The 19,718-nt window shown below is 33.5% G+C and overlaps 1 long non-coding RNA gene across 2 annotated transcripts; it reads right to left on the reverse strand.

The window, feature by feature from the left end:
* Nucleotides 1-16,725: 16,725 nt before the first annotated feature.
* On the reverse strand, nt 16,726-19,078 carry LOC130979534 (uncharacterized). Of its 2 annotated transcripts, XR_009086662.1 has the most exons (5): nt 18,803-19,078; nt 18,462-18,598; nt 18,294-18,345; nt 18,115-18,212; nt 16,726-18,043 (listed from the first exon to the last, which is right to left on the reverse strand). It is a non-coding gene; the product is annotated as an uncharacterized LOC130979534 (long non-coding RNA). The 2 variants fall into 2 exon arrangements; XR_009086661.1 differs by lacking the exon at nt 16,726-18,043 and having other exon boundaries at nt 18,115-18,345; nt 18,462-18,584.
* Nucleotides 19,079-19,718: the final 640 nt, after the last annotated feature.

Raw genomic sequence — 19,718 nt, forward strand, 5'->3', positions numbered from 1 at the left:
GCAGAGAATATCCGAGTTCTTTGGGAAGGAAAGTGGGGCCAGTGAGTGAGGAAGTTGTAGAAGTTGAAGCGACAAAGGTTTGAGTTGGACTTGGTTGAGGCTTTATTAAAGCAGTTACCATTCTTAACGGTCTATGTCAACCCAAATAAGATTTTGCCTTCAACACTTTATATATTTATAGTTATTTTTAAGATTTTGCTAATAAATGTCTTTAAAATTTGTAATATAAATTAATTTTAAAATTTTTAACAATATTAAACGTATAAAACTTTACTTGTCTATAGAAGATTTTAATTTTTATATTTTTAACAAATTTTTTGGTTTAAACAATTTTATTATTACATTTAATGCATAAAAAATTAATTTATATATGCTCTTGACCAAGTGCAAATTGCGTTAGTTTTCATCTTCTAATTGTCTTGATTTCAATACAAAAAGGTCAGCAGTAGAAATCCATATCATATATATAATACTTTTATAATAATAATCATTAGCCTGATAATTTGTTGAAATTAATTTTCGTATCATAATAAAAGAAAATTATCAGGTGTTTCATTGGATTATGTTGGAAGAGCGTTATTCTAACTTTTATCCAATAACATTGTATTTTTTGTTGTTTAATATAAATGTGATTGACAATTATATCTCTAATGAATGTGGACGAAAAGATATAACTAGACAATTTTAAGATTCATGTACATGATTAAACGACGTTGTGCTGTTAGCTGTAACTCGAAGAGAGAGAATTAGCTAGTATCATGCAGGAAACAAAGGTGTCAATTAAAAATTGTTGATAATCGAGTAGTATTAAAAAGAACAAGTCACCAACCTAGTTAGGGGATGTTAGGAGGGATGGGTGGTCACACAGCAATTTTTGTTTCCAGATACACCCATTTTGACAACGGATTGGTTGACGAAGAAAGGGAACAATCAGTTGCAAGATATTCGCGACACATGTTAGTAATTAATTGAAAAGAGATGCTGATTTGTGCGAGGAGTAGCTTTTGCGGTTTATATATTTGTTGCGTCAGAAACGGTTGTTGTGTTGAATTTAAGTGATGGGGTTTATAGAGTATGGATTCGTAGGTTGGGGGAAGGGTTTATCCGTTCATAGTCATAGTAGTCTGTTTATGGTGATGAGCAGTTGGTATGTATTATTGCATACCGAATGTGTGATGGTAGGTTGTTTTGAGGTAGCATAGTTGAGATTTGCATCAGCTGGTTGTAGGTAAAGTGTGTTTATGGTGGATGTAGTGAGTGAGTGAGCAACATAAAATTTAAGGTGCAGGATGCATAGGTATGATAAGCAATGAGCAGTTAGATTAGTGTGGCTTTGAGGTAGGTAGCGGCTTTGTATTGATTTTTAATAGTAAAAAATTTAGGTTTATGCAAATATGGTTTGAGTAGTATTATGAAGATGAATCAATTGGGCAGAAGCGTAGGAGCACATATGTTTTGAATAATTGATTTGTTAAGTTTTTATGTTGTACAATATGATAGTGATGTTTATGATGTAAGACGAATTTGTAAAAAATTGGATAGTAAAGTATTAATTTATAGATAAGGTGTATGAACAAATCATTATTGAAACTGGAAATGTTAGTTTTTGCAAAATTGAAATTTGCAGGCATTGAGTAGATTGTTTTGGGACTTTTACTGGTACCAAGGTAAGATCCCACGTCCGAGATAGAGGAGTGTCTTAGAAGATTAGTGGATGATGCATTCATGGATGTGGCTGCAATAGGTAGTCTGAGTCAAAGGGTCCATGAAGATGACCTAGAAGAGGTATGTAATTATGAAGTTGTCATGCGATATGTATCAAGTTTGGGATTTATGAGAAATGATGTTGAATCATGTGTTGATGTGTGTGTGCTTTGGATTGAGTTGTTCGTTAAATCTATTGTAGAAAACGAGACTTGACATGGGAATTAATGACGATGAGGCAGAGGTTGGTAGAGGTGAGGAAAGAGTAGACATGGAAATGGCTGCAGGAAAGAGTTTAACAATAACTGCCGATGATTCCCTCTAAATGGAGTTAAACAATCCGAAGGAGGCAAGTCGAATGTACAAAGAGTATAGTCGATTGAAGGGTTTTGCTATACGTGAAAAGAAGAAGATTAAAAACAAGAAATTTGATTTTGTACGGTAAACGTACTTTTGCAATAGAGAAAGCTTCCAGGACAGGAAATTGTTAGAGAAGCAGGATAGTAAAAAGGAGCACAAGGTGGTTACTAGGTGCGAGTGTCCTGCCAAGATGCAAATAAAGCCTAGAGTTAGTATTGGAAAATGGTATGTTTCATGATTTGTGGATGATTATAACCACAATCTTCTTCCTGCAAAGTTTGTTGAGTATTTGCCTACACACTGCAAGATTTCCGATGTTGATTTAGCTCACATTAATAGCATGAGGAAAGTGGGAAATTCTATCCCAAAAATCTATGAGTTAATTGCTGCACAAGCCGATGGATTCAATCGAGTTTCATTTACTAAGAGAGACTTGTATAATGAGGTGAGGCGGCAACGGACTTCGCAAAATGGTGACGTCAATGCAACACTAAAGAAATTGGAGGTTGTCTTCTAGAAGAGACGAGAAAATGTTTTGGAGGTATAAGATAGGGGATGGAAAACACATGTATGATCTATTCTAGAGTGACGGGTACAGTCAATAGGATTACAAATTATTTGGTGATATTCATGCATTTGATGCTACATACAGTCGTAATAAGTACAAACTTCTAGTGGTGATTTTTCGGCGGTGAATCATCACAATCAAACTTGTGCTGCAACTGCAATGGTGTCTTGTGAATCACAATCTTCTTACATATGGGTGTTGCAAAAATTTTTGGAATGTATAGGTTGTAAAACCCCAAAAGTGGTGATAACTAATAGCGATAGATCAATGCGCATATCCATCCAAGAGGTGTTCCTAAATGCTCATTGTCGCCTTTGTGCATGCCACTTAAGGAATACAATGATTAATATGTGATCCACGATTCACATCATTATTTAGATATTGCATGCTTGCAGACATAGAGGTGGATGAGTTTGAAATGTAGTGGGAAATGATGGTGAATGAATGTGTTAATAATGTTGAGTGGACGAGTACTTACATTCGTGGATAGCTTTTTGTGAGCATTAGGACAACTTTCCGGTGTGAGTCATTGCATGCAAAGCTAGGGCGGGTTGTGGAGGGGTGGTACGGGATTCTTGAGTTCGTAACGAATTTTCAATGGTATGTTGAATTCCTGAGAGACAATGAAAACGAGCTTGAATTTTGTTCGTCATATAGGACTTGTGATCGAAACTCAATTCCGGGGAGTTGGAGAAGTTTGGTGCAATCAATTTTACTAGAAAAATTTGTTAGATATTGTGAGTTACTAAAAAAGGGTGTAAGATTTACCGTGTTGGAGTGCATAGAAGCAGAATACAAGTGTGTATGTATGACGTAGAAATATCGATGGCCGGAGAAGAAGTAGAATGTGACCTACATTTCCTCTTTAGATACCTTTCATTACACTTGTCTACACATGGAGTCTTTTGGTTTACCTTACATTCACATACTCGCGGTGCTAGTTTGCCTAGATATTGGATGCCTCCCAAGGAGTTTGGTGTTGGAACGATGGTCAAAAATAGCTAAAGTTCACACCTATATGGATAGAAACATCCACCAAGGTGGAGATATGGAAACACCTTACACTACAAAAAAAGGTTAAAATGGCGATTTTTTGGGAAATTACGGCGGTTATAACTGCCATTATTACCAAAAATGGCGCCTCCAAGAAACGCCGGTATTCTGGGCGCCATTCTGGTTATTACGACGGTTTTTTACGGTTAAAATGGCGGTTTCTAACCACATTTTAACCAAATAAAATGGTGGTTTGTTGTTGTTTAAAATGGCAGTTTATAACCGCCGTTTTTACCAGAATATAATCGTATCCTTTTCGTTTAAATTTTTGCCTGGGTTTAGTGGCATCTTTTTCGTTTATAATGGTGCTTTCTAACCGTCGTTTTTATTAGAATATAACGGCATCATTTTCGTTTAAAATGGCAATTTTTAACTGCCGTTTTTACCTAAACATGATGGAAATTTTATGCTTTTAAAATGAGATTGAAGCTACCTATTTGAAATGACATTTTTAGAACTGAAACTTTAAAATTTCATAATAATAACCAAAAGGCATAGCTTTAAATCAAACATCATAACAAGATTTTTAATTCATACATGGTCTCTGAAAATCAAAAGTCGTAGTCTAAAAACAAAGTATCAAAGATAACATTTTTCAATAATTCGTCTTAAAAGATCCTTAATACATAAAATCTTTATCATGCAAGATCATACTCTTTTGGTGATGAAATCTCATTTTTTTGATCTAATCCCTACAATAAAAATATAATTATGAGCACAATAAAAAATATTCTCTAGTTAAACTCTAATTAATAATTAATCAACTTGAAATATTCAGCAGAATAAATAATTAATAAATAATTAGATAATGAATCATTGATTAAAAGGAAAAAAATGAATATAAAAATTGCTTCCATACTACTTACTTAATTAGATATTAAAAACTTAATTAGTATTCTAAAAGAAAATATTGAAAAATTATAATTACCTCTTTCAAATGATAATTTTCCTCCTTTTTTCTTTTCCAACAAATATTAGAACTTGAAACTTTCAAAGTAAAGTAGCTAGCAGCAGGAGTTGAAGAAGATCTAAAGCCTGTTTCACATGAAAAATTATCACCAACAGATTCATTAAAATCAATATAACAGCCAAAAGGATTATTAAAGTCTATTCCATAGTGGAAAACAACCATGAAGTGGCAAGAAAAATTAGAAGCATCGCTAATCCCATATTGCAAAATTGAAAAACATAAATTGTTCTCCTGAAATAAGTTTGAACAACTCAAGCTATAATATAGGAACACAAGCAAATCTAACAAATAAAGGTGAAGCAGACAACTTCGCACAAGTATACAACATCTGCACAATACCCCTTATGATTCTTATCTCACTACATCTTGGAAAGGCATTTCATTGGAAATAAATTTCAAGCACAAAACTAATGAAAGTAAAATGAAAATACTAAGAACATTAAGGTCTACAATACAGAACTACAGATAATACAGATAATAAATATCCAAGATAAATGGAGACTAAGTTGGACATAACATAATAGAAGTTATTACATCTAAATCAATTACAGAAAACAGAGATGCAATAATGATACAGATGGTGAAATAAAACATGATGCAATAAATTACATAGAAAAATAGGACATGAAGTCTTGAATAGCAATCAAATATATATTAGACATGAAATGGAGTAAAATAATGTTCAGACAAAATGAAGCAGGGAACAAGACTAAAGAAAAGAGATTGAAGCTAATGGACTTGCTCTCTTATTCGGAACAAGTATCTGATTTTTTCCTGAGGCTATTATCATCCCAGCAACATTGGTGTAGAATAGGTCAATAATGAAAGTCTCATAGACGACAATCTTAGAATATAGAAATGAATTACCTTTATTAAGATCAGAATTTTTGGAACGAAGTAATTTTCCCTTCTCACTTTTTGACATCAAGTTCTCCTAATGCAGCACAAATATGCAAAAATTAATGTGTGGAAGGGAGAAGATTCACAAACCAAAATATTTCACTAAGTAATTGGAAGAGCAATGTATTTCTCAAGGGTTATTTTTGAGTAATTGAATTTCTGAGTACTAAATATGGGATCGAGATTTGTGTCTAATTACCCAGTTTGTTCTTAATCAAATTAATTAAATTGTATTTCATACGAGAATATATGAGAATAATAAAAAAGCATGATTCTTACAACCATCCCTTTATTTTTCAATTTATTTCCAGAAAGGGTGACGTGGCTTCCAAATAATGAAACAATCTGGGGAAAAAATAAAAAAATGCTTAAAAGGATAAAAGCTAAAAAGAAAAAATGGATGTGGATGCACGGGAAGAATATGAACTACTTCAAGAAAAGTATTAATATTTTTACTTTTGAATATGACTAGGTTATTATTTGAAACGTTGAAAATATATTTAAGAGTTAAGACATTAATTAAATTGTATTTCATACGCTAAAATATAAAAATTAATCAAAGATTAATAAGTTCATATATAAAGTACATTAAGGTAATTAACAAAATCTTTCTAGTACCAAATTCAATATTCAGAAGGTGGAACCTACTCAGAAAGTGGTCCGCAGCAACCAGCTTCAATTGGGTTCAATTTAGCTGGTTTATGCTGTTTAAGAGTCTACAAAATATTAACGAATTTATAATGCATTAGAGATAAGATCCAGATGATAAGTACATAATTATTGGAACACAAATACTATGACCTTTTCACCCAAGTATAGGCATTGCACGATCAGCTAAGAATGAAACAAGTCCACATATTATATTAGGCTTTAGTCCACATACATAATTCATAGAAAAGATAGTTAATTACTCAAAAGGGGAGAACATGAATAGTATTGTTATATATTAGCCTTTAGCCATTAATTAGCTGCATGCATCTACTATCTCCCTAACTTCCTTTTATATTGGAGCTTGCGTGACATTAACATACATATAGTTACATACACACACATATATTGAAATGAAAATCAAAGTCCATCTCATGAAAACGATATGTGACTGGGGCAAAGTCAAATCACTAGGAATATTTCTAAATTTTATTCAAGAGTTCAAACTGAGAGATCGAACTTAACTGTGTATCTTGGTTGAACTTTAAAGTGGGGATTGCATCAAGCATAACAAGCTCAGGTTCAGGGTCATTAGCATGATGTTTTGGCTATCATAAACAATGAAAAATTAAAATCTAAATCACCCACCCTAAACAGATAAACAAGTAAAATAAACAAAATTGCCACTTAAGTATAAACTAAACTACTAATTAGGCAAAGAATAATATCATCAACTTGAATTATATGATATATGCAAATAAAAATTTAATAACAATCAAGATCCTTAGAAATAAATTTTTTGTTTTCTTATCCTGAAGTGCATTACTCTCAGCCTTTTTTTACTATCTCAAAATAGATAAAACTATTTTGCCAATAAGGTCTTGACACAAGTAAAATACTTCTGATACAAAAATTAGAACATATCCTCCATGGTAAAATGGATTACATGGATTAGATAATAATATAAAATACAGCTAATAAGCTCCAAATATAATTTATATACAAGGAAAGTGTAATTGAAAGACTAAATTAATGCAATTAGCATCACAAGATATAAGTCCTAATAAATATAAATTTACTCTTCCATGTGTTCCATAAATCATGATTCAGCTACAACAAATAGATTCCATTATAGCATGTAACATACTTTCAAATAGAAAATCAAACAAATCACAACATATCTAACATTCATAAGATACTAAAAGAACCATACTTTGAAGTGTTGATTGTCTCGATACCTCTAAATATGATATAAATGATGTTAATAAATAACAAAAAAATAATTGAACATATACCAAGCTCCTTTATTCATGGTACAGAACACTATCGTCTAAATAATTGTAAGTTTCTCATCCAGAGGATGCAGCGGCAGCATAAGACAACAGAGCCAAGTTTATATTCAGAACAACAATCTAGGAACCATGAACAAATAATACATAGTATAGAACGGATGAAACTCAAACTCATGTTCACAAATGGATGAAAACTGAAACAGAAAATACAATCCCTAACGTAAACGAAACACAAATGAGACCTTTGGAAGAGCGAGGGATGGCGGCAAAGGCACGAAGCAAAAGAATGGACGAACATCAGCAACGGCAGCGCAGCGAGAGTGGCGAAACACAAATTGTGGAGGAACATTGTCGGCGGCGCAAACGCAAAATTGACTTCTCCACTCGCGATGAATCCTCGCAAACTGGAAAAGAGAGACTTGTCACAGAGGAAGGAAAGGAGAGAAAAAGAGAGGAAAGGAAGGAAAGAAGGAAGGAAGGGAAGCTGACCTGGATTGTTGGAGAGGAAGGAGTTGACTATTTTGGTGGGGAAGACACAAAGGACGACAAGGAAAGGAAGCTGGAGGAGACATCACCGGAGGAAATTGCCGCTGTAAGAGATGTTGCCGAAGGAGATCGATGCCGGAGGAAATGTCACTAGTAAAGATTGTCGGAGAACACAAGAGGATCAAAAATCGTCGCACATGCCATCCAAGAGCAACAGCGTAACGGCGTAGTGTTTCAATGAAGTAAGGGTTTCTGAAATTAGGGATTGATAATTATTCTTTTATACCTAGGTGATAATGCCGGTTCAAAACCGCCATAATTATCAAAACTGCGACAAATCCAAAAATCAATTGGGCAGCAATGGAAAATGCTGAAATATCCAAATATTATAACGGTTCTTCAAAACCGCCGTAATATAATTACCATTTTAACCTCTTTTTTTGTAGTGTTATCGGTATAGAGTTGGTGTGTTCTTGCAACGTTGTAAGAGTTATGCTAAAGTCGCTTATATGATTAAAGAAGACTTTAAATTATACACAGAAAAAGGTTGAGCAGAAAACACTCATGTTGGAAAGGAGGATTTTTTAAGCTCCTCAGGGTCAAGGGTGCGGTTATGTAGGGGAGGCAGTTGTTAAGGACCTAATTGGTGTTTGCATGAAGAAGGGAAATGCGTGTGTGAACGAGCTAGTAGGATCAATGACAATTAAGTGATGCAAGTGTAGCACATGTGGGGGGCATGGTCACCGTCGCATTCGGTGCCCAAATGGGCCAAAGAGGTCAGTGCGAAATACTAACCAACAATATGTCAAAAGTGAAACAATTTTAAAGGCATGCGCTAATGTAAGTCACAGCTAAAAATGTTTTCTAAGTTAAAGATTTCTTGAATTTTATGCAAATTATATTGAGGTGTTGCAATTAATTTTGGAGTGTTGTTCGGTTTAGTGTTTAGTGTCGGACGGATCCAACCAGAAGCGAATGAAGAACGACAATGTCGTTTTTTTCGGCAGCGGTTTGAACGGTATATTCCTAGTAATAAGATAAGGAGGTTTGGCTATTAATAATCTAGTTGAGGTTTCCATTTTGTTTTGTTTAGGGTGAATAAATAGTGTAGCATTGAAGATACTCATGTTAGTATTGTGAATTGCTATTTTTTGAGTCATATGTTAGGCAATGAAGTACTTAGCAAGATGTTTTAATGGTCATGAATAGGACCTAAGCAATTTAAGCAAATTATTGTTTCCGCTAGTATGTTGTGGAAGTTATCGTATAATTTTATCTATGGATTTCGAATTTTGTTCGTTACACCCATAAATGGAAATGTTTTTATGTTTGCTTCAAAAGATTACAACGCAAGACAAGGGTTTATTGTGTTGTGTAAGGGTTATTTCTTACAATGCAATGTGAATAAAAATTAACATCCTTAATTGGTATTATTTAATTCATGGTTTGTAGTTAGTTACCATATTTTGATGTTCTCATTCAGTGCTTAAATAAAGCAAGATCGCAGTAACTGACCATGTTTATTGATTTGAACTGTAGTAATTTTTTATGGCCTTCTCTATCGATTAGTAATTCATTTTAAAGATTGGTGGTTTTGATGCTTCTTACTAAGGGTGGTGAGAAAAAATTGCAAAGACTTTTATATATTCAATAAGCTTTCATATTAATAAGTAATATGTTGAAAGCAATGCAGGAATAACTAAACCAAGGCCACCCCTCTAAGGCAGATGGACTTGTGTTAGTTGTAGCAAAAGGTTTGGTTCCACAGTTACATGAGTCTATAATTGTTGGCACACCTAACGATCGAGATAAAGCTTCCAACCTAATCTATAATTCACATTAGCACTAGAAAGGAGAGAATCTCCACTTAGTGAGTTCTTTTCATCGATAATCAGACACGTCTTAGCACTATAAGTCTAGTCGCTTAAAATATACATTAAGGTAGCAAAATATTAGACCTTTCTGCTTTAACAATCATAAAGGCCAGCCTATAGGACCCTGGATAGATGCATATGTGCTAGCATAGTGATGGTGTGAGGACTAGTTGAAGGATATAACGTCCATCCATTTCAACTATGACTTCACAACCACAATCCTGTCCCTTTGTTTGTGAAGGACTAGATAATCTTCAGTGCAACCCTCATCTTAATGGTATTGGAGTTAGTCTACATTGTCGGTGATGAAAAAAATTTAAGAATACTAACACAAAATTGAATCACAGAATTTTAAAATTACATTTTTGCCGAAGTTAGTGTTAAATTTGTAGTAAGTTGGCATTTATTTAATAAGCGAAAAAATTAATAGAGTTCAAAGTAACATGTGCTTTATACCATGTTTGAGCAGATCCTAGGGGTGAAGCCTCTCTCCATGCTACAGCCAGTATAAGCACCAGACTCCAATATCAATGTTGAAAAAAAATTAAAGGAAGGCGGATATGATACTTAGATCGAAAATGCTATGCGCAGTGCATTTTAAAAAGCACCAACAACACATACAAAGAGAAATGCATCTAGAAATTTTGATATACAGCGGTCGAATCTTATACAAATCTTTTAATTATTTTTTGTGTTATTTTTTGAATTACATAAAAGTTATTTATGCATGATATGTAATTACTGAATTGCTCTTGTTTAAAGATTTTGTCAATATATATAGAATAAAATATAAATTTTTGTTTTTGAAATTTTATTTTCGATACAAAAATTGCATAATAGAAATGTAACGATATCAATAGTATTCTTTAAAATTACAAGGCACCAATACTGTTATGGTATGTTTAGTTAAGAAGTTGTTGCATATCTTTTTAATTAAGATTAGTTCTTTTAAAGTTTTAAAACTTGAAAATAAATTATAAATGAAGTCAAAGGTACTGGTACTCTTATAAAATACAAAATACAACTTTCAAATTAAAACTATAGTCAAAATAAGATATCATAAAAAGGCTGGGTAAAAGCTTTATTTCCAACAATTTACGTTTAGAAGAAAACTTAGTATTTTTTACAAGACAAAAATATTCAAAGTAGACAATACAATTATTAAAACAAAATTATGTAAATTATTATACCGGTAGAGATAAGTATATAAAAATTAATTTCAAAAAATATAAAGACTCTAGTGTATGATATGAAATTGATTAAATTAAAATATCTGTGAAAGAAATAACTGAAAATTAAACCTATCACATTATTAAAAATAATTGCATATGAAGTAATTAATAAATATTTTTTATGTTATCAAAAACACATTATATATATACTTCTTCAAAATTTTCGGGGAGCCAAGGCAACTAATTGCCCCTTTGGATTTGTCCCTGCATACAAGTCAATATTAGGATGCATCTAATTGTGGCCACAACAAAGTCAATAATACTTTAACAAATTAAATGTTACTTGGAGCAATGAGCTAATGACTGATGTATCATTATTAATTTCCAAAATATATACGTGTTCCTAAAAAAAACTACATTAAAGTTCCAACAAAAAATTGAAGCATTCAATAAGTGCTTACAATTTTCATGTATTAGCTTTGGTGAAACTCCAGATGGATAACTTAATGGCAAGGGCAACATAAATAATAGATTAAGTCAAGATAGTTAAAATCAGGATTTAACTCGCGGAATCGCATGAATATACGATTTTTCCTCTCCCTCTCGTCTCATTTATGCTTTTCGTCTTCCAGGATGCAGCTTCGTGTGTGATACAAAATTTTACAAAATCACAACTCGATAAGTGCATTGAATAGTATCAAGTAATACCACGGTGAGTGAGTTATCATTCCCATGAGAATTAAAGAACTAAACAACAATGATTAATTGATTATTGTAATTAGACAAATCAAAATCAGAGGAATGAAGGAATTAAACTTGAATAGAAGCAAATAAAATAGCAAACAATGAGTGAAAACAATAATGGAGAGAATGTTAAGGTTTCAGAAATGTTCACTCTTTAGGAAAATAATCTTTGTGTTCATTTATTTGAGGCATGCAGAGATCAATCACGATAAATCATAAATAATCAAATTCTAATTCTTTGGCAATTCAATTTCTCTTTAACCTAAATAATCACTAATTTCTTAGTCAATTATTTAAGTAAATAGATGAAGCACAATTCTGATTTAGTTTCAAATAAGATTAAAAAATAGTCCTTAGGTTGACTTATATGTCACTTATCCAAACTAGAGAAATTGAAAATCATAAAGCGTCGCACGCTTTTTGAAACACTATTCCTAGTTAAATCAAAAAGTCGTGAGAAAGAATTTTCAAACTAATTCTAATATTACTTTTTCCAAAACAACATTTAGAATCCAAAATGGAGTTAGAATATTTTTCAACAATTTTAAATCTTTAGGGATGTAGAACAAAAACTCAATCATGAAATAGATCAAAGCATAAACATCAAATAAAGTAAAACACTTAGATTAATAATCCATAAAAAGAGGAATAGAGCACCTAATCTTAACCGAGGAGATTAGTGACTCATAGTGTGCTTGAAAATAAAAAAACATTGAAATAAAAACGACCGAAGGTCCTGTCAAAGTGTCTTCAGGAACTTTTTATACTTAATTCTAAAATCAAACCTAAAATTCAAATTCAAAATTCATTAAAACAAAACCAAATCAAATTTCCCTAATTAATCTTCAATTCTCTTTGTAATTTAGGTTCAAAGCTTGGTGATTTAATTCTTCAACATCATGGGCTTGGAGTGGTAATTGGGCTTGTCAACTTAGCGTGTGGAACGCCAACTTCTGGCTTGGAGAAATCTTCGAATGTGTGTAAGAATGGCACACCCCTTATGATTGGCATGTGACATGTCACAAAAATTGGTCCTTGGGAGTGTCCATCCCTGACACGTGGCACGCTCAAACTTGGCGTGTTGCACGCCACTTTGTGTCTTGGCCTAGAGTGTCCACCTTGAAGTTAGCCCCCTGGAAGTGTGCATTCTTGGTGTGTTGAATGCCCACCCTTGGCGTGTGACATGCTAACTTCTTGTTTGCTTTGGGTGTGGCCATCAAAGGCGTATGGTATGCCCACCTTGCTAGCATGTTACACACCACTTCTTGGCTTGGAGTTGGGATGTCATGGACAACGTGTGGCATGCCCCCTTGCTCCTTTCTTCTTGTGACTTTTGGGGCCTTTAAGGAGTTGGCCCAGTGTACCACACCCTTCACTAGTGTGTGGCACACCACTTCTTTGATTTGGATATAAGGACGTCTTGCATGCCTAGTATTTTTTCTCCTACGAAGTGCTCCTCCTTCATGCTTTTCTTTACTTATGCTTTGCTTCTCTTTTTCTATTATTTTCCTACACATACCAAAGCTCAAAATAACTCCAAGAAATATTGATTAAAGCATAAAAAATCTCAATTATAACAAGAAAAAATCACTAACTTTATTCAAGAAAATAATAAAGAATACAACTAAAGATGTTCATGTATCAGTGCGAAATTGCCGGAAAAAAAATGCTCAAATACTAGAATCACAAGTTTTCAGCGAGGTTGAGTTCCAATTTGAAGAAAGTCTCCAGCAGCGGTGTTTTTGGCCCAAATTGCAACCAAATCAACCTCAATGGTCCAATCTGAAGTTAAGGAAGTAAATTCTCACAAATTCTCTCTCTTTTAACAGTCTACCCTAGCAATTTATCCTCAATCCATGGTGACTTTTTAGTTTTTCAAATTTCACCTCACTCAATCTGTTACTTTTCCTCTTTTTAAATTTTGAAAATTGCCAAATCGGAGTGTTGGTTGTGTTACCATGACTCGTGGATATTGCGTGACTTCGAGCCTATGACTACCACTGCATTACTATGACTCCGTGACCATAAGTGTATCTCTAGCTCTCTCCGACTGCGACTACATTGGAAGGTTGTTGAGTTGCTGTCTCTGGCTCACTGCTAGTTGTTTCTCTCTTCACCTCCCATGTTGTGTGATTTTAGGTAAGCCTTAAATATCTTTTTCTCCCTCGATTGTTTGATTTCACTACTTCATCCCTTTGTTTAATATCTCAAATTCTTAATTCTCTAGGATCAACCGCTCAAGTATTCAATGTTGAGGAAGAAAGTATCTCTGTGGCTCTATTACAAAATGAACGATATGCTCTATGAATGATGATTTTAAATTTTAAATTATGGTGGTACTTAGGATTCTAATTCATGTGTTTATTATTGATTATATTGCAGGTTAAATTGCTTTTTTATGTTTTCTTATTAGTGGTTTGATTAAGTTACTAATTCTCTGTTGCATGCTTATATAATTTTATTGCTAAGAATTTGTAAATTGTTATTCTTTTATCGGTTACTTCCCCTATTATATGTATAATATTGCTAATGCTAAGAATGAATGCATTATGATTTGAAATGAACTGAAATAAATAATTGAATCTTTTTGAAAAAAAATATTACTCTATTTTGGTGTCGTATAAACTTGTGATTTGTGAATTTGTGTTTTGATTTGTAAGTTGAATAATGAATTTGTGTTATAACTTGTGACTTTTGATTTGTTATGATATATATTAGTTATATTCTTATAGATAATATTTAAAATTTATTTTATTATTTGTGAAATTAATTTTTGCTATCAAATTTCTCATATTTTTTTATATTTTACGAGTCACATTTACATTTCGTTTTACGATTCAACGAAATATGATTTTGAACTAGGTTAGCAAGTCATAGGGTACAATGGATTTTGTTACAAACTTGTCAACGCCATCAGGAAGACTAGCATGGTATTGAAACTTTCCCCAGTTGGCCGGGTCTGGAGTGACATGCCTGAAGTTAACTAAGTTATGATTCAGCATGAAGAGTTTTCCCAACATGCGACAATAGATTCACACACAAAATTTCATAACGTTAGGCAATCGTTGCTACCAACTTAAATGAACCCAATCATCTTTTTTGTGGACATTGTTGCAAAATGTTAACAAAAACGGAAGATCTCCCATCCACCTAACCAGATAAAAAAATATGTGTTCTAGTACATTATCATATATAGTTATGTATAATCATAATCTGAAGGACACGTCAAAATAAAATCACTCTTAGAAGGCATGTACTCACAATCTTAGTCATGTTGGCTTCCCTTCTAACCATGATCTCGGAGGTCTTGTTGACATAAAATGCGTAACCTTAACCGATTTGACATCCAACATCATCAAGTATCCATGATCAGCTAGCTCCAATATCGGCACAAATACCTGAGAAGACAACAATTGATTCAATCGTAGAGTTTTTAACTTTTAGCCCTGAATAAGGTAGCATAGCTAACATCTAATTAAATCACCCAAGGCCTTACATAATGCAGATAATTTGTTTTTGGCATCCATGGGAGTGTATAGGCCGCCTCAAGTCGGTCAAAGTGGGTGTTGCAAGAAACATCTGCAGCGAAGTTGGACGATAGGTACCATATACGAGGAGCTATATGTTTCGACGCAACCATTGAACCTACCATGCAAGCTTTGTTTATGAGCTTAACAGGAAGAACTAAAAGATATATCAGCGTTATTCAACAGGAAGAAAATTGTTCATTGAAGAAACGAGTTTAGATTCAACATAATTATTTGAAAAAAATTGCAAAACTTACATCAGAGTAAGGTGACCACGGTGGAACAAGTGACATGAAAACTCCCTTTGGAATGATGAACTTATGACACCTGAAGAAGGTCTAGTTAAGGCCACAAAATTTGTTGTGGTCATCAACAGACCTAATTTTTCGAGATGTTTATAGAAGCAGGAACATTTTTTTTTGTAGAGAAAACTGCACTCTCCTTGAGATATGCTAAAATGACACTCCCTCTCATCTAATTGTTAAATGTACACTCTCTTCCCTTATAATTGTTTAAAAACTTCTTCTTTAACCATTTTTTTAATTTTTGTGTTAACTAACCCCAACTTTACCTATTTTTTAAGAAAAAATAATTTATTTTCTACAAAGATACCCTTTAGCAAAAATTTTATTTTTGTATTAATTTTTGTTAACTAAAATATCCTTTAACAAATTATTTTTGTAGTAATTAAATTATATTTTTACGAAAATATCCTACAAAATATTTTTTAATGATTAAATTATTCTTTTACTAACATATTGTTCAATAATTTTTTAGTTACTATATTGTGATTTTACAGAAATTTTAGTTAACAATTTTTTTAAATTTATTATTGATCTCATAATATCAATGCATAGTATTTTAACATTAAATTAAAAAAATTCCTTGTGAGATTAATAGTGAAATAAAAATATTAAACCAAACTTGTATAACCATGTTTAATAATATGCATTAATATCGTGATATTAACAGTAAAACATAAAAAAAAATTTTAAGAAAAACTTTGGTAAAATTACAATTTAGTTACTAAAAAATTATTGTAGGATATCGAAGTAAAAAATAATGTAATCATAAATAAATGTTGATGGATATTTTGGTAAAAATATAAATTAATCACTAGAAAAATAATTTGTTAAAGATACTTTAGTAAAAGAAATTTATTAACAACAATAAAATTTTTGCTAAAAGGTATTTTTGTAAAAAATAATTTATTAAAAAAAAGATAGAGATGATGTTAGTTAACACAAAAAATATAAATTGGGTTAAAGAGGAAAACTAAATAGTTAGCCAATGGGACAATGACATAGTTTAGATTGTTCATATGCCAGATTGTGTTTCTTCTTACAACCATATGTGGCCAGCCATAGGTGGCCAGCGTTGTTTGCTCCATAATCAATCTCTTTTCTGGAATTGGTCTAAAACCCATTTCAAATGCTTGAAAATAAATTGGTGGAGAAATTAGTGCACAAAATTTTAACGTATATAAGCTTAGAGACGTCATATCAAAACTTTAATTGCGTTGGGGATGGAAACTCACCATCAGCATAGAGTTACCATTGTTCTCGAATGCATGTCTATGTTGTCTGGTGGGGTTACTTTGTCTTATAACTAGCCTTATAGGAGGTACGAATGAGGCAATTGATGTTAGTATTTTCTTAATGGTGGATGACCGCATCCATTATGAGGTTGTCATCTCGACACGCTCCATTTAGGCAACTTAGGGAACCTTGCGGGAGTTGGCGTCAAAGAGTAATGACCTAATGTTGTCTCGAACTGGTTCCACAGCGGAAGATGCGCCAGTGATAAATCCATATTTTATGATAATTTTTGGGTTGAAAAGAGTAGATTTTATCAACTTATCTTACGCTTATTCATGAAAAATGCATGCTTTTAAGAATTTCTCCTAATTGTGCTTTGGTGTTAAAAATATGCTTTTCGGACCATTAAATTGTCAAAATTTAATTCACTTATATCCAAGGTTCTGAAAATCGGACTGGTCATCAAACCGTTTTAGTCACTGGTTCACTAGTTTACTAGTCCAACCGGTTCAACCATGGTTCAACCGAAAAAAATTGTTTTACAATAAAATAATAAATAAATTATAACTATATGAGCATAATTAAGTCACAAAATTACATAACACAACAGCAGCATATTAGTATTACTCTCCCAGCACTTAATACAAAATTGTGGAGTACTAGAATGTAGAATCCATCTTAATTTCCACTATAATACAAAATTGGAAAAGAAATTTTAAAGAGAAAATACAGCTATAAAGCACTTAATTAATATTAAAGTCAGGCAAATTGACAAAACACACAACTCTGAGCTAAATAATCAAATAATCATCTACAAATTTAACAAAAACACAAATAATCAACTACAAATTTAACAAAAACACAAAGCAGCAGTAGCACAGCCGAACCAGAACCCAAAAATCAAATAACCATTCAATGATTTCAACAAAAACACAAAACAGCACCAGCGCAGCAGAGCCACAAAAAATTAGTGGTTCGTTCCATTTGCTTCAAGTGTATTGCTATAATTAAAAATTGATACCACACAACAATACAATTCGACACATTCTAGTATTTCGCATTATGGCATAACTAACTCAATAATAATGTAATCAAACACACCTCATGGACCTTTTCAGTCTCATAATCATCGTACAACTCCGCAACAACTTGCCCGCAGTCAATGAGACCGATCATAGAATTAAATTTGCTTTTCTTTATCTGCTCACTACAACAACCATGTCAGTGTGAAACAATCAATCATTTACTAGTTCATTGTACTTTCAAATGCAAACTCACATGGTTATCTCAACTACCGGAAGCTCTGATATCGATTCCGCTGAGTCAAGTGAGTTCTCCACGAGCTCTCTAACAGTAGTATAAAGAGATTTTCCTGGCTGATATGAAATCCACATAATATAAATACAAACAAATCACAAAATCAATAGAAACATAAAAATCAAACACGCCACTCCTACATTATCAAATCCTGCAATGTTCTTGTTCTCAGCAAAGAATTTCGGGGAGATTCTGCAAATTTGAACAAAGACACAAAAACCCTATAATCAATATAATCATTCAATGATTTGTTGATTTCAGAACAAAGAGTCAGAGAATAAAACAAAAAACGAAGAACAAGTGCACACCAAAGTCACTGGCCATCGAGAGGGCGACGAGTAGGACGAATCCAATGGAGGATGGGGAGAACTTACTTTCCCATCAGGCAGTGAAACAACAGACTCAGTTCCAGAACAAATAATCACCCTAACCTTCAAATCAATAACTATTTCAACAAAAATTCAGAAACATCATACTCAAAAATTAAAAAATGGCAGCAGTAGGCCAGCAACATAACAAATCCATTTCAACAACACAAAACCAATGATTTACGTCATTTCAGATTCAGAAATCACTAATTATCAGACATTCAAGTTTCAACACAGACTCAACAGAGCATAAAAGGGAATCACTAAATAGTGCCACTAACCTTCAACTGAGAGCAAGACGACGCGGTGACACCACGGCAAGCATCTCAAACTCGTAGCCTCAAACAACGAAACTAGAAGACGACGCGATGACGACGTGCCGATCTAGGGATTTGGTTTGGAACAGGGGGAGGAGGAGGCTGCGGAGGCACCTACAACGACAAGCGGCAGCGTCGAATCCGTTGAAGAGGCTAGGTTTTTGGTTTGGGTTCTGAATTCTTGAAGAAGCTAGGGTTGGTGAGTGGTGAGGGACTGTGGGCATTTGATTCGCGAAGGCGTTTGGGGGAGGGGGATGAGTGATGCGGCGTGGGTTTGTTTTTTTAAGAATCGGCCGGTTTCCTATCCGGCCCAATCGGCCGGTTTTTGGCCGGTTTGTCGGTTTTCTAACGGTTTTGAAATCGGCGGTTTTAGAAGGAGGACCGGATCGTTTCTCTCATCGGTTCCTGGTTTAACTGGTTCAACCGGCCAGTTTGGTCCAGTTTTTAGAACATTGCTTATATCTCATTCGATGTCTTGATGTGTTTGTTGAGTGATTTCAAGTTTAGAAGATAAGAATGACTTGAATAAGTGGAGAGAAAGCATGCAAAAGTGGAGAATTTATGAAGAAAATGAGTTTTGGAAATTTGTTAGGTTGTGCGTACATATGGGTCGTGTGTATGCATCTCTTCCTTGTCTCCGTCATCCCTCTAGGAAGTTCCAATGCACTTGTTGTTGAAAGCCACTTTGCCTACGACCCCGCCATTTGCAAGGAAGACTGTGCCCATCTTTGCATTCGCATACTGTGACAAACTCTCAATGCCTACGTCAAAGACTGCAACTTTTGTCTCCTTCTTCGGTGAAAAGAGAGGTTCGTAGAGATCGCTCAAGATTTAGCATCCATGGAAACCAGGTTGAACAATCTCACTCGGTACAATAACG

Source organism: Arachis stenosperma, chromosome 5, assembly GCF_014773155.1.
Source record: "Arachis stenosperma cultivar V10309 chromosome 5, arast.V10309.gnm1.PFL2, whole genome shotgun sequence".
Lineage (NCBI taxonomy): Eukaryota > Viridiplantae > Streptophyta > Magnoliopsida > Fabales > Fabaceae > Arachis > Arachis stenosperma.